Source organism: Equus caballus, chromosome 12, assembly GCF_041296265.1.
Source record: "Equus caballus isolate H_3958 breed thoroughbred chromosome 12, TB-T2T, whole genome shotgun sequence".
In the NCBI taxonomy this organism is placed as follows: domain Eukaryota; kingdom Metazoa; phylum Chordata; class Mammalia; order Perissodactyla; family Equidae; genus Equus; species Equus caballus.
The window spans coordinates 17,379,669-17,393,284 of NC_091695.1; the positions used below are offsets into that span (position 1 = coordinate 17,379,669).

At 35.1% G+C, this 13,616-nt stretch overlaps 1 long non-coding RNA gene across 1 annotated transcript; it reads right to left on the minus strand.

The window, feature by feature from the left end:
* Positions 1-1,110: 1,110 nt before the first annotated feature.
* On the minus strand, positions 1,111-6,789 carry LOC138916632 (uncharacterized). Its single transcript, XR_011423930.1, has 2 exons — positions 4,530-6,789; positions 1,111-3,509 (listed from the first exon to the last, which is right to left on the minus strand). It is a non-coding gene; the product is annotated as an uncharacterized lncRNA (long non-coding RNA).
* Positions 6,790-13,616: the final 6,827 nt, after the last annotated feature.

Here is a 13,616-nt window from a genome sequence, read left to right on the forward strand (position 1 = left end):
TTTTAATTACAATATGTCAGTCACTATATTAAGCATTTTAAATGAATTGTCTAATTTAATTCTTCAGAAAGACATTCTCAGGGGCCAGCCCAGTGGCGCTGTGGTGATGTTCACACGTTCTGCCTTGGTGGCCCAGGGTTCGCTGGTTCAGATCCCAGGTGCAGACCTACGCACCACTTCTCAAGCCATGCTGGGGCAGGTGTCCCACATATAAAGTAGAGGAAGATGGGCACGGATGTTAGCTCAGGGCCAGTCTTCCTCAGCAAAAAGAGGAGGATTGGCAGCAGATGTTAGCTCAGGGCTAATCTTCCTCAAAAAGAAAAAAAGGACATTTTCATGAGAATTATTTCCCCCATTACTCAAAAACAAACAAACAAAAAATCTTCTAGAGATTAAATCGCTTGCTCAAGATCACAGAGCTGGTTTCAAAAAAAATAATATATTTTGGTGTTTATAACCTAGGTAGAAATAAAATGTATGATAACAAGACATGAAGGCAAAAAGGGGAGAAATGGAAGTATATTATTGTAGGACTATTATACTATCCATAAAGTGGTACGATATTGCATGGAGCTGTGATAAGCTTAAGTTGTATACTATAAACCCTAAAGCTACCACTAAAATAACAAAACAAAAAGTGATAGCCAATAAAGAAAATAAAATGGAATCAGAATTATACTAAATAGATCTAAGAGGAGGAAGACAAAGAAAAAAGGGAACAAATAAAATTAACAAGAAAGCACTGCAAGATGATAGACTTAAACCCAAACTTATCAACAATTATATTAAATGGAAATGGTCTAAGCAGAAAATTAAAAGGCAGAGATTGTCAGATGGGATAGAGGAAAACACAACTATATTTTAGATATAGAAAATGTATTTTATATATGAAGATACAAATAGGTTAGACGTAAAAGGATAAAAGAGATAAATAATGCTAACATCAGTGAAAAGAAAGATGGAGAAGCTTTTTAGTTATTAGACAAAAATAATTAAGAGTAAATAACATTATCAATGATAAAAAATTTCATGTTGTAATGATAAATGGCCAACTAAATCAGGAGACATGACTACCTAAATGTTTATGCCCCTAATAACAGTGCTTCAAAATACATGAAACAACGATTTATTGAATCTTAAGGAAAAATAGATAAATTCACAACATAGTTGGATAGTTCAGAACTCATCTGTCAATAATTAGTGGATCAAGTAGACAGAGAATCAGCAAAGATTTAGCAGACTTGAGCAAAACTATGAACTGGCTTCACTTAGTTGTCTTTGTAAAATACTTCATCTAACTCTAGCAGAAGACACATTCTTATCAAGTATACTCAAAACATTTACCAAGATACATCATATTGTGGGCCATCAAACAAGTCTCAGTAAATTTAAAAGACCTCTAGTCTTCCAAGTGTGCTCTTTGACCACAATGGAATCAAATTAGAAAGAATAAAAATAAATCTATGGTATTTCCAAATATATCTGGAAATTGATAACACTTCTAAAAAACCTCATGGGTCAAGAAGAAATAAAAAGGAAGTTAGAATGAAATAATTGATGCTTGCAATTACATGGACTAATCTAAAAATAATTATGTTGAAAGAAGCTAAGAAACATAGAATATGTACTGTATGATTAAATTTATGTAAAAATCTAGAGAACACAAACTAATCTACAGAGACAAAAAGCACATCAAAAATTGCCTTAGAAAAGGTGCCTGTTATGGAACAGGAGAGGGGATTATAATGAATAGGAGGAAATTTTTCAGAGTGATGGATTCTCTCACTATCTTCATTGTGGTGATAGTTTCTCAGCTGTATTCACATGTCAATATTTATCAAATTGTACACTTTAAATATTCACAATTGATTTTATGTCAATTACACTTCAATAAAAGTGTTAAAAGTAACCAGGATTGAGGAAGAGTACACAAGGAATGAACTTGGAAGAGAAGACACCTCCATAAGGATGGGATTTAGACCTTATTGGAGAAGTTGCAGTTGCAGCCCCAGCCAGAACTGCCATGGTCCCTGAGAAAGCAGGAGCTGCCGCTAGAGGGCAGGGTGGCTCAGGCTGGTGGCAGGCAATGCACATGTTGAGTGCAGAAAACCAGCTCAATGCACAGCTGTGTGAGGCTTGGGTTGTGCAGTGGACTCTTAGGGAAGACTCTAGAAAAGAACTTTCTTGGATGTAGGCTTGCACATGCTGAGGGGTGAGCACTCAGATTTAATTGAGATTTGGAAGTTTTGTTGTGGACAGGGAACCACAAATGCTGGGCTGCAAATGTCTGCTTCTGGAGGGTCAGCAGAGTTCAGTGAGATGATCACCAGGTTTGCCCTGGAGCTGTGAGTTTACTGAGGAATTGCAGACTTAGGTAGAATGTTTTTGCAAGTGGAGCAGGATCCAGAAGAAACCAAAGCTAAAACACCAGAACCAGGAGGAAAGACTTTTCCTCCTGCAATTTACCTTCAGTGCCCTCTATAGACTGGCTCCACAGCATGCTCCCTACAACTCCACTACTACGTGGTAGGTAATGAAAGGATGAGATGGAGTTGAGAGGCAATAATAACTGATTCACCAGAGACTGATACTGAAAAATAATATCTCTTTTATGAACTTACATTTTCTTAATTTTCTGTGTGGCCAGAGAGCGTCAGCAATTTGTCTTGTCCCCAATCCTGAAGATTACCATTGAATAATTATTAAAATTCTCTTTAACTTCACAACTGACCACTCCATTTGACACAACTACTATTGCTTTAACTCAGAATCTTTTATATACAGGTATTATGGATTTGTGGTGTTGTCACTTTACTCATAATTTTTCAGCTCATCATCTCTGACATTTACAAAGTGAACAATTTGGGTTCAATACTCTGAAAGCTAATAGAGCTCTCTGATTCCAAGTCCACTTTTACTCCTGCATAAAGTTTTTAGCATTTTGTTGAGGAAAATTCAATTATGTTTTTCTTCTGAAAATATTGTTTGACAACAAGCATTTCTCATGGCCTTTTTCATCTCTGTATTTCTCAGGGTGTAGATTAAGGGATTGAGCCCAGGAGCAATGATAGTAGATAAGAGAGCAAATATTTTATCCTCAGGCTAAGGCAATCTGAGGTAGACAAAGACTGAAGGCCCAAAAAATAAGACAACCACAGTGATACAAGATCCACAGGTAGAGTGGGCTTTGCACCTTCTCTCTGCTGAGTGATTTCTTAAGGTAAATAATATAATTACATAAGACCCAAACAGGAGAACAGAAGTTACTATGTCCATGGCGGATAACTGGCTGAGGAAATAGTACATTGCTTATATTAAAAGGATGCTGCATCGAATAAAGACAAGGCTTGGAAGGTTTCCACTAACAGAGCAACATAACAGAATAAGAAGAGCAAAGCAAAAATGCCTGTGTTCTGGTCAGAAGAAACTCCCATGAGAATGAATTTTCGTATATATTCTGATTTTCCCCATGGTCCATTAATTCTTGTTATGCATAAATAGTTGAGTATCTGAAAGAAAAAGAACATGCATTTGTATGAAAACATTTACAATGGAATTACAATCATATAAAAACCATCAACAAATCATGGAAGCTAATTTATAAATTATTAATACTGGTTGTATTTGTTCTTGTGAATTATAGCTAATTTCTGTCCGTTATAGTTTTCATTTTAATCCAAATATTTTAGTGTACTAATGGAATTAAATACGTATCCTATTCAGTGTTCTCTAGTTTTTAAATTTAATGATTAACATATTTCTCTTTCCTAAATAAGAAAATTCTATTAGTATTCTTTTATAACTATTAGAGAAAAATTTATTTACTTACTGCTGAGTATGTGTTATATTGATATTTTAAAGTTGTATTTTTTATACATAGTAAAATTTTAATTTTATGCCATGTTTCTTTCTCCAACACAACGTGGATTACCTCCCTGTGTTCTCTGCATGAATATGTGCGAGACATACAAATAAATTTATGGCATATTTGCCTGAATTTTGAACTGCTTGAGGGGACAATTTATTTGCTAGCCAGATGATTTTATTTTCCACGAGGGAAAGAAACAAACTTATGTACCTGGGAACAAATCTTATGATATAAGCCAAATAACTGGAATACGTAACTGCAAATGCTAGAATGCTTGCCAATGACTGACATGAAAAAGCAATTGTACAATGTATGCATCTTTTCTGTTTACCATTTAAATGTTGTCAATACTGTTGTGGTAAACTGAACATTCGTTATAATTAGTGGTGCCATAAGTAAAGGAAAAAGAAAACTGCTTGACTTGCAAAATGATGTTTGAATTCTGTTCCTGTTATATGTTTTACATATTTGTATGTTTATTATGCAGGCACTGAAAGTCAGTACAAGATGATGTTACAAAACAACAATAAAGCATCCTTTATGGTCAGTGAACATTCAACTATTGTTTGTTGAATGAATGAGTGACTGATCCATGAATTTGCATATATCATTTCATGTAAGATTCTAAGACACGAAATTTGTAGGACTGAAAACAACGTACTATAAGTGTGAATTCCATCCAAGTGCTGTCCTCCCCGCTGGTGGGACTTATGTGAGATCCAAAGTGCCTTCTGCCTTTCTCCTAGATCAGGTGTGGAGGCCATATCCAGGTACCACAGATATTGATTTTTAAAAACACAGAACGTTTTGTTGTAAAGCTATGTAGAGATCAACAAATCCAGCATTACCCAAACCATGTAGCTGTTTTACCGGTAATACTTGAAACGATTTTAGCTAACAAAGAGACATGGCAGTAAAACACTATTTTTAGTACAGTTTTAATATATCTGATTACATGAGGAAGAAGGTTTTGATATGGGCATATTTTGTCTTTAATATCTAAAAGACTTGCTAATCTCCATTTTAAGAAAAAGACAATAGGTTTTATCTGCAGATTATCCACAGATCATGGTACCTAAACAGAATATATTGGTTTTGTCTGATTCATTAAAAATACATTGTCACAATTATAGTCACAACTGATGTCTGCTGTATGAAAATATGTAACTTCCCTTTAAATAAACTTATGTAAAAGTGAGTTAATTTAAAGAGAATTGTTAAATAAGAAGGAGGCCAGTTAATAGGAAGACAACAGAAGAGAATTTGATCAAAATTAACTGAGTCAGTTTCCTGAGTCAAAGAGCTCGCAGAGACTGGATCTGGTTCTTACCATCTACTGCTGCCTCCTTTGGATGGAAGCAGAGGGGACAAGGAATCCTGGGGACAGCAGTGGTAGGAACTATTTGAATCTATATTTCAAATTCCTTACAACACAGCACAAAAAATGATATTGCTACATCACTGTGAAAATCCACCTTTACGGTTACGAAAATGAAGGTTTAGACTAGCACTTCTATTAATTAAAATTATTTTCCAACATGTTTGCCTCCAATTTGACCACAGTATCTTCTGGCTCCAATTAGACCTCAGTCCCAGCCAGTACAGTTAAGGGATTAAGAATTCAACATTCTTAAGGAAATTAATGGTTAACTATCAATTAAATATTGCCACAGGTACTGACAATAATAGAATTAATCTAATGAATAAACTGAAGGGATGGAATTATAGTCAAGGAAGGAGTTGACCTTTCTCTGACTAAAGAAAAACTTTCAAAACATTGAACTCATAGAAAATGAAAGTGTAAGTATTTTTTATAAGGGCAATATCGAAAGAATTAGACAAGCTGAGGAATGTAAAATAAAGTGGAGAATCAACTAAATTAATTTAAACTGAGTCCATGTTAACAATAAATATCCAATAAATCAGGTAGATCATCTGTCCTTAGATAATTCCAACATGCACATTTGCCATTAGGTGAAATAATATACCCTGATCGCTGGCTAATTTTTCACCTCCATTTTTAGTATTTGGAGTTACGTAGAAGCTGCCATCAAGTCAAAAATTTCTTTCTCGATTACTAGAAGATAAACATCTATCCTCCAGCGTAAGTTTAGACAACCACCAAACTTTACTGCCAGCAATTGTTTTAAACATTTTACTTCCCATAAAGTTTCAGTACGAACTTCTAACAAGGAACAATGTGTACTGTTTTTAGTTTCTCCGAAATCCTTTGGGATGGACATTTAATCCATCTAAGCCTCAGAATCCTCATATATAAAATTCTGATATTGATACATAATTAAAGAAAACAATGAGGGAGACATGAGAATGTTCTGAGACTGCCCAGTTTTACTGTTTTGTTATGTGCACTCATCCAATAAAATAGGCAATATTCTGGTGTGACTTTGATCTTATTTTTCTAAAATATGGCTATCCCCCCTCAGTGGACAACCAGCTCTTCCTTGAATTTAGTCTCTCTTAATCCGAAACTTCCTAAACTGTAGAATTCAGAGTAAAGCCTATTTTAAAATTAGCTGCTAATTAATGTGTTTTCTTAACCTAGTCGCTAAAAGTATGTTTTCAACAAATATCACATAGTTATGCAGGAGGATGGTAAGGGAGAAAGAAAAAAATTTATTCATGTATTTTCCTCGGCACTTATTTTGAATCTATTCTTCATTTATAGTCTTTTCTGTCCTCTCTTCATTGAAATTACAGTCATTCTTTAACCATCTAGATTATTTACTTTCAAGTTTCGGATTTGAAATTTTTCTCAGCATAGTGGGTGCTACTGATGAGCTTCACTGTCTAATTTTCCCCAATTTACACATAAAAAATATAAAATTCATACCATTCTACTAACTACTGTCATCTGCCATGCCATTAAATCAAATCAATGATGCGAGGTCATCCTGCAGAAAAAAGCTTGAAGGCAGGAAGAGTACTTTGTTTTCCAAAACATTTGTATCACAATATCATTCGTGAGGGTTTTAAGGTTCAAATGCAAACTAAGATTTTAGGTAAAGTTTATATCCTCAAAGTACATTTGTTTTCTCCCAAGATGTTGCTTATTTCATTCAAATTAATTATTTTACATTCCTGGAGTAATCAATTCACCAGTTAGTGTGCTTTTAAATCTAAATATCCAGAGCAACTCTACAACTGGATTATAAATGCCCCATGAAAAAGTTAACTCTTTTAGCATGTTGTCAGAATCTCATTGTTTAAAACGTCCTTGATGACTGAGATTTTCTACCTATGCAATTTGAATTTCTTTTTCTCTTTGTTAAAATCTGGGGGGAAAAACCCTCTAGTGATGGTCTTTGTGTTAAGAAATGATCTCCATCTAATCCCACATAGGGTTTTTATCCGCTTCTCCGGGGGAAAAAGAATGGGTGCATTCTTTAATGTATTTTCATTTCAGATCAATTTCTGGAAAATTGCAGATATATAGATTTTTCTTTTGTGTATTTTTTAGGGTTACAAAATGCTCAGTGAGTGTATAAATTATCAGTGGAGATGAACATTCTGTAATTTTGCTCTATTCTTATATCATTTTCAATAGCCTTTCCTCTTTTGCATCTATATTCAAAACTAGTGCTTGCTTCTGCTTTGCACCCTGAGCTTCACTAATCATAGCAAGTATTTAGAAGACCTGTGCTCTTTGTCAGACATGAGCTGATTGATTGAGTTTAGCTTATTTTTCTTTACAACAATCCTATGCAATAGATACTATTACCAGTCCCATTTCCCAGAAGAAACAGGGGCATAGAAGAGTTACGATGCAAAGGAGTAATTCTCATGAGATAGAGGTTACATTTACAGCGAGAAAGAGCATGTGACTGTGAAAGGATAGTGATGCTATTTTTTTTGTCCTGAGTAAGAGTTATATGGGAGCTTACTTAATGATTATTCATTATTGGGTACATTGATGTTTCCTTGGGTGTCTTATTTAATGGTTAAGTGGTAAAATAATAGAAGTATAAAAATAACTAAAGGTCATAGCCCAAGGTACTAAAAATTAACAAAAACTGTAAATGTGCTTTGGCTCTAAAGTACTAACTACCAAGGGATTCTGGGAGATCTACTTATGATCAGCCTATTTCCTACAATCCAATTAAATTTTCTTTTCAATATTTTTTCCTTTGCGTGTTGGATGCCTCCCTCAATCTTGATGAAGTCAATGTTTTTACATTTCCTTCAGATTTCAGAATATTCTTCATGGGATCTCCTAAGCTCCTCTTCTCCTTTTTTACATATTTTTGTCATCACTCTCCCATTCTTTCTAGGTATACTTGTTTATTCAAAACCTCATCTACTCTGTGGATTCTCCTCCTCCTTAACAACAAAGGATCTAAGCATATCTTCCTGGATTCTTTAAAATCACCTTAAAAAAACCTTTTATATCTTTGATGCATTTTAGCTGCTTTTTGTATAAACTGTGAGTTGTGAGTCTGTGTTCATTTTCTTCATATGTTTGTCCAGTTATTCTAGCACCCTTTGTTAAAAACAATATCTTTTCTCCACCAATTTACCTTTTCATTTTTGTCAAAAATCACTTGACTGTATTTGTATGGGTCTATTTCTGGCCTCTGTATTCTGTTCCTTTGATCTTTGTGTATACACCCTGTCCACCAACACCACATGTCTTCACTACTGTAACTTCATAATGTCTTGAAATTGGATAATATGAATCCTCCAACATTTTTTTCTTTTTCAGAATTATTTTGGCTATTCTCCTTGCTTTTCCTTTTCATGTGAGTTTGAGAATCATCTTGTTGATATCTACAAAGAAAAGCTCCTGGGACTTTGAGTGTGATTGCATTGAATCTAAATAACAAATTGGAGAAATTGACACCTTAACAATACTGAGTCTTCTAATCAAAAAGCAATGCATAGCTCTAAATTAACTTAAACTTTCTTTAATGTATTTCATTATTGTTTTGTAATTTTCTACAAGTAGATTTTGAACATATTTCATTAAAATTATATGCGAATAGGTTTTATTAGAAAAGTTTTATTTTTATTTTATTTATTTATTTTAGGATGTACATCATAACATATTTCATATTCTGTGTAGATTACATCATGTTCACCACCGGAGAACTAATTATAGTCCATCCCCTCGCCTGTGAGCCTAATCACCCTTTTCGCCCTCCCCCCTCCCCCCTTCCCCGATGGTAACCACCAGTACAATCTCCAATGCTATGTGTTTGTTTGTAGTTTTTATCTTCTACTTATGAGTGAGATCATATGGAATCTGACTTTCTCCCTCTGACTTATTTCACTCAGCATAATACCCTCAAGGTCCATCCATGTTTTCACAAATGGCTGGATTTCATCATTTCTTATGGCTGAGTAACAGTCCATTGTGTATAAATACCACATCTTCTTTATCCATTTGTCCCTTCGTGGGCACCTAGGTTGCTTCCCTGTCTTGGCTATCGTGTATAATGTTGCAATGAACATAGGGGTGCAAGTATCTTTATGCCTTTGTGTTTTCAAGTTCTTTGGATAAATCCCCAGCAGTGGGATAGCTGGATCATATGGTAGATCTATCCTTAATTTTCTGAGGATACTCCATACTGCTTTCCATAGTGGTTGCACCAGTTTGCACTCCCAACAGCAGAGAACAAGGGTTGCCTTCTCTCTACATCCTCTCCAACATTTGTTGTTTCCTGTCTTGTTAATTATAGCCATTCTGACCGGAGTGAGGTGATACCTCATTGTAGTTTTGATTTGCATTTCCCTGATAGCTAATGATGTTGAGCATCTTTTCATATGCCTGTTGGCCATCTGTATATCTTCTCTGGAGAAATCTCTGTTCAGATCTTTTGCCCATTTTCTAATTGGATTGTTGGTTTTTTTTTTTTGTTATTGAGCTGTATGAGTTCTTTATATATTTTGGATATTAACCCCTTATCTGATATATGGTTTGCAAATATCTTTTCCCAATTGTTAGGTTGTCTTTTTGTTTTGTTGAAGGTTTCCTTTGCTATGTATAAAGCTTGATGTCCCATTTGTTCATTTTTTCTTTTGTTTCCCTTGCCCAGTCAGACACGGGATAGTTTTATTTTAATTTTAGATTCCATTTTTCTATTTCTGGTATACAGGAATGAAATTGATTTTGTATCTGAAGAATGTATCCAATGAGCTTGCTAAACTCACTTACTAGTTTCAAGATATATTTGTAGATTCTTCGAGATTTTAACGTGTGCAGTCGTGTTGCCTAGAAATAAGAACAAGTTTATTTATTCTTCTTTCTCTGTGTGACTTTTATTTATTCTTTTTGTTTCTTACACTAGCTAGGACTTCTGGAAAAATGTTCAAGAATAAGTGTTGAAAAAAGACATCCTTGCCTTGTCTTAGATCATAGAGGGAAGTCAGTCTGTCACTAATAAGTATTATGTTAGCTACTGGTTATTTACAGATATTTTTTATTAGGCTAAGAAAGTTCACTTTGTTCCTAGATTGCTGAGGGTTTGAATCATGAGAGGATGTTGAATTTTGTTGAAAACTTTGCCGGCATCTGTTGATATAATCATATACTTTTTCTTGTTCAGTCTATTAATGCAGCAACTTACATTCATTGTTTTACAAATGAACAAGACATGAGTTGCTTGGATGAACTCTGCTTGGTTGTGATTTATTGTTTTTTATTGCTGGATCAGATTTACTAATGTTTTGTTAAAGGTTATCATGTTTATGTTCCTAAGCAATAATGGTTTTTCATTTTTATTTCTTGTAACATTTTCATAAATAATGAGCCACACTTCTAACAAAAGGATATATTATATATTATGTTTGTGTTTTCAATGAAAATGTTGAACACTGACTGCTACTTTTTTATTAACCCACTACCTCATGGCAGCGTGGTACAGTGGAAAGAGCAGAGATGAGTGGGATAGTCAGGTAGACCTGGGTTCAAAGCCCACCTCTGCCGCAAACTATGGGTGAAACTGCGGGAGTCACTCTAAGCTTTTAACTCTGTAAAATGGAGATAATTATACCTTAAAGTTTCTATGAGAATGCAACAAGAAAAAATATCACGTGCTTTACATAGCATATGACACTAGAGCAAGCCACCGATATATAGTTGGCTAGCCATAATAGACATCTAACTGATATTATTTTCTTCATTTACAAAAGAAATTACATTGTATTAAGCATTCTATCACAGCAAACCTTGTTCTTTTTTATTATTATTCAATGGTTAGAGGTAGTAGAGCATCACAATTAAGAGTTCTAGCAGGCTAATTATGAGACTTGAATGAATCTTAGCTCCACTACACACTGGTGAGTAGATGTGGACTGAATTTCTTAATCTCCAAAACTCAATATCCTTATCTTTAAAATAATTATGACAGATTCGAGTAAACTGCTGAACGAAGTGCCTGTTACAGATTCCGATTATTTTTATCACTTATCAAGATTTGTATAACCTTGATAAATTTGCACAAATATGAGGCCCAAATGATGAAGCAACTGTTTATGAAGAGAAGAAGACTCATCCAAGAAGATCTGGGTTCTCTTTGTTCTTCCATTAGGTAAATAGGCTGCTTATTTTACCTCATTGGCCCTGAGTCATCACCCCTTGTTCTGACACTGTGCAGAACATTTTTAGATTCTGAAATAGAATGTATAAAATGTGGATGGAAATTTAAGAAAAAAAGAAAACTGCATTTCTCATCAAAGGTCAAGATGTGCGAGGTTTTCTGCCTCCTCTATCCATCATTTCTTTCTCTTTCCTCTTCCCTCTACGGTAAATCCTCTCATCTTCTCTCTCATCACCATCTATACCTGACTTCCACCTCAAGGGAGAGGCCACATCTAGAAATGGATTATAGAAGTCAGGCACAGATCACACCTTGTTTTCTCTCCTGATCTCCCAGTTGCCTCAAGTCTCTCCCCACTCCATTCCATCAGGCACGTGCTCCAACCTCCCATGGATCATGACAGTGTCACATCTTTTCTCAAACACAGGGAACAGCTCCCTACTGCCCTCCAAAGACCAGTCATATTAACTATTACAGAGTGCGTACTCAGTGCCAGGTACTGCACAGGGACTTTTCCTTCACTATTTGCAGTGCCTACAATAGCCCTGGAAGCAAGTTATTTTTCTTTTATTATTGTTCTTATCTCCAGTATTATTCAAACTTCATATTTGGTCAAGGTTGTGTTTTCCGGCTTTCTTCCAGCATTGTTCCTTGAACCCCAACCAAACTGAGCCCACTGTTTCCTATTCAAGTCTTCTAGTTCTCCTTTGGTCCTTGCTTGTGGCTTCTCTACAATAGGAATGCTCTCTTACTTAATACATACCCCCTTTTCAAAACTGATCTCAAACACGCCTTCTCCACGAGGACTTGTCATACCTCTTAGCCAAAATAATATTTTCTCTCAATTAGTACACATATTTTTGTATCGCCTTTACGAGATTTCCATCTGATTCTGTACATTCCTGTCTCTCTTCTTCTAGAATGTTCATTTTTCAACTTTGTGATGCTGATACCTGCGCTTGGCATTAGGCACATAACACACATTTGCTGAAGGAATGTCTTATGGATAGACATCAACTTTGAGAAGAAAACCTAATCTCTATTTTTAGTGTCTTTTACATTCTGCTTCTCTCAATGAACACTTCTGTCTTTTCCCTAAATTACCTTTTTCATTCTCATTTAAAAACCAATATCACAGTAAACCTCCAACGGTATTATGCTCCCCTGCTGTTCACAGGGTTTCATGGCCAATGTTTTCAGAAGTGAGTGACCAGGTCCTTCTTCCTAGCCTTAGTCTGGAAGCTCTGCTGAAACCTGTCCACCATGGGTGACCCTGCTGGTATTTGAAATACCAGTGGCATAACTTGCAGCATCCCAGCCACACATAGCTGTCACAGTGTGACAACCGACAGACAGGTGGTGTGGTTCCCTGACCAGAAATGAACCCAAACTGTGGCAATGAGAGTGCCAGATCTTAACCACTAGACCACCAGGGCTGGCCTGTTTAGAGCAGAGTAGCTCAAAATAATGTATTTTCTATACACAAGTTATCTATTTAGGCCTGCATATGTCGTGTCTTTATACTGCAATAGATATGATATCCCAGTACACATCTTTTGTTATTTCTCTCATTACATTGTATGATTTCTTTTTTTAGTTTGTTTTATCCCTTAGAATGTTAGTACATTGATGACAGAAACTGCCATTTTTATCTGGATCTCTTTAGTTCTTTGCACAGTGGATGGCACACAGGAGATGCTCAGTAAATGTATAACGAATTGATTTACACACATATATGATGTCTAGTCCCAGAATATTTAATTTCCCTAAAAATTGTTAGCTCTAAATATGAAATTACATAAGTAACACAGACATTCTCATCTTTATAAATGCCTCCTTATAATCTACAATTATATATAAACTCTGTGGTGAAAACTTTGTACCAGCTATGTACTGAAATCTTTGATTTATTCCTCTAAAGTATTACGTAAATTCTGTAAACCAAAGAAAACCTCAAAGTACCTTTCTTCCACGAAATACAATACAATTAAGCTGCTTTATTACATTTTGGAGAGGGAATATCTCATCCAGAAGTATAATGGGAGATCATAAACTTAACATTTCCATAAAATGTAGCATGCAACAGTGTGAATCTCCTCTTTTCTCAGGCGTACGTATTCTGTGGGTTGCTAAGAGACACTAAACTTAAAAGTCTAAAACACAATTTGGCTCTTTAAAAATAGGCTAGGCAG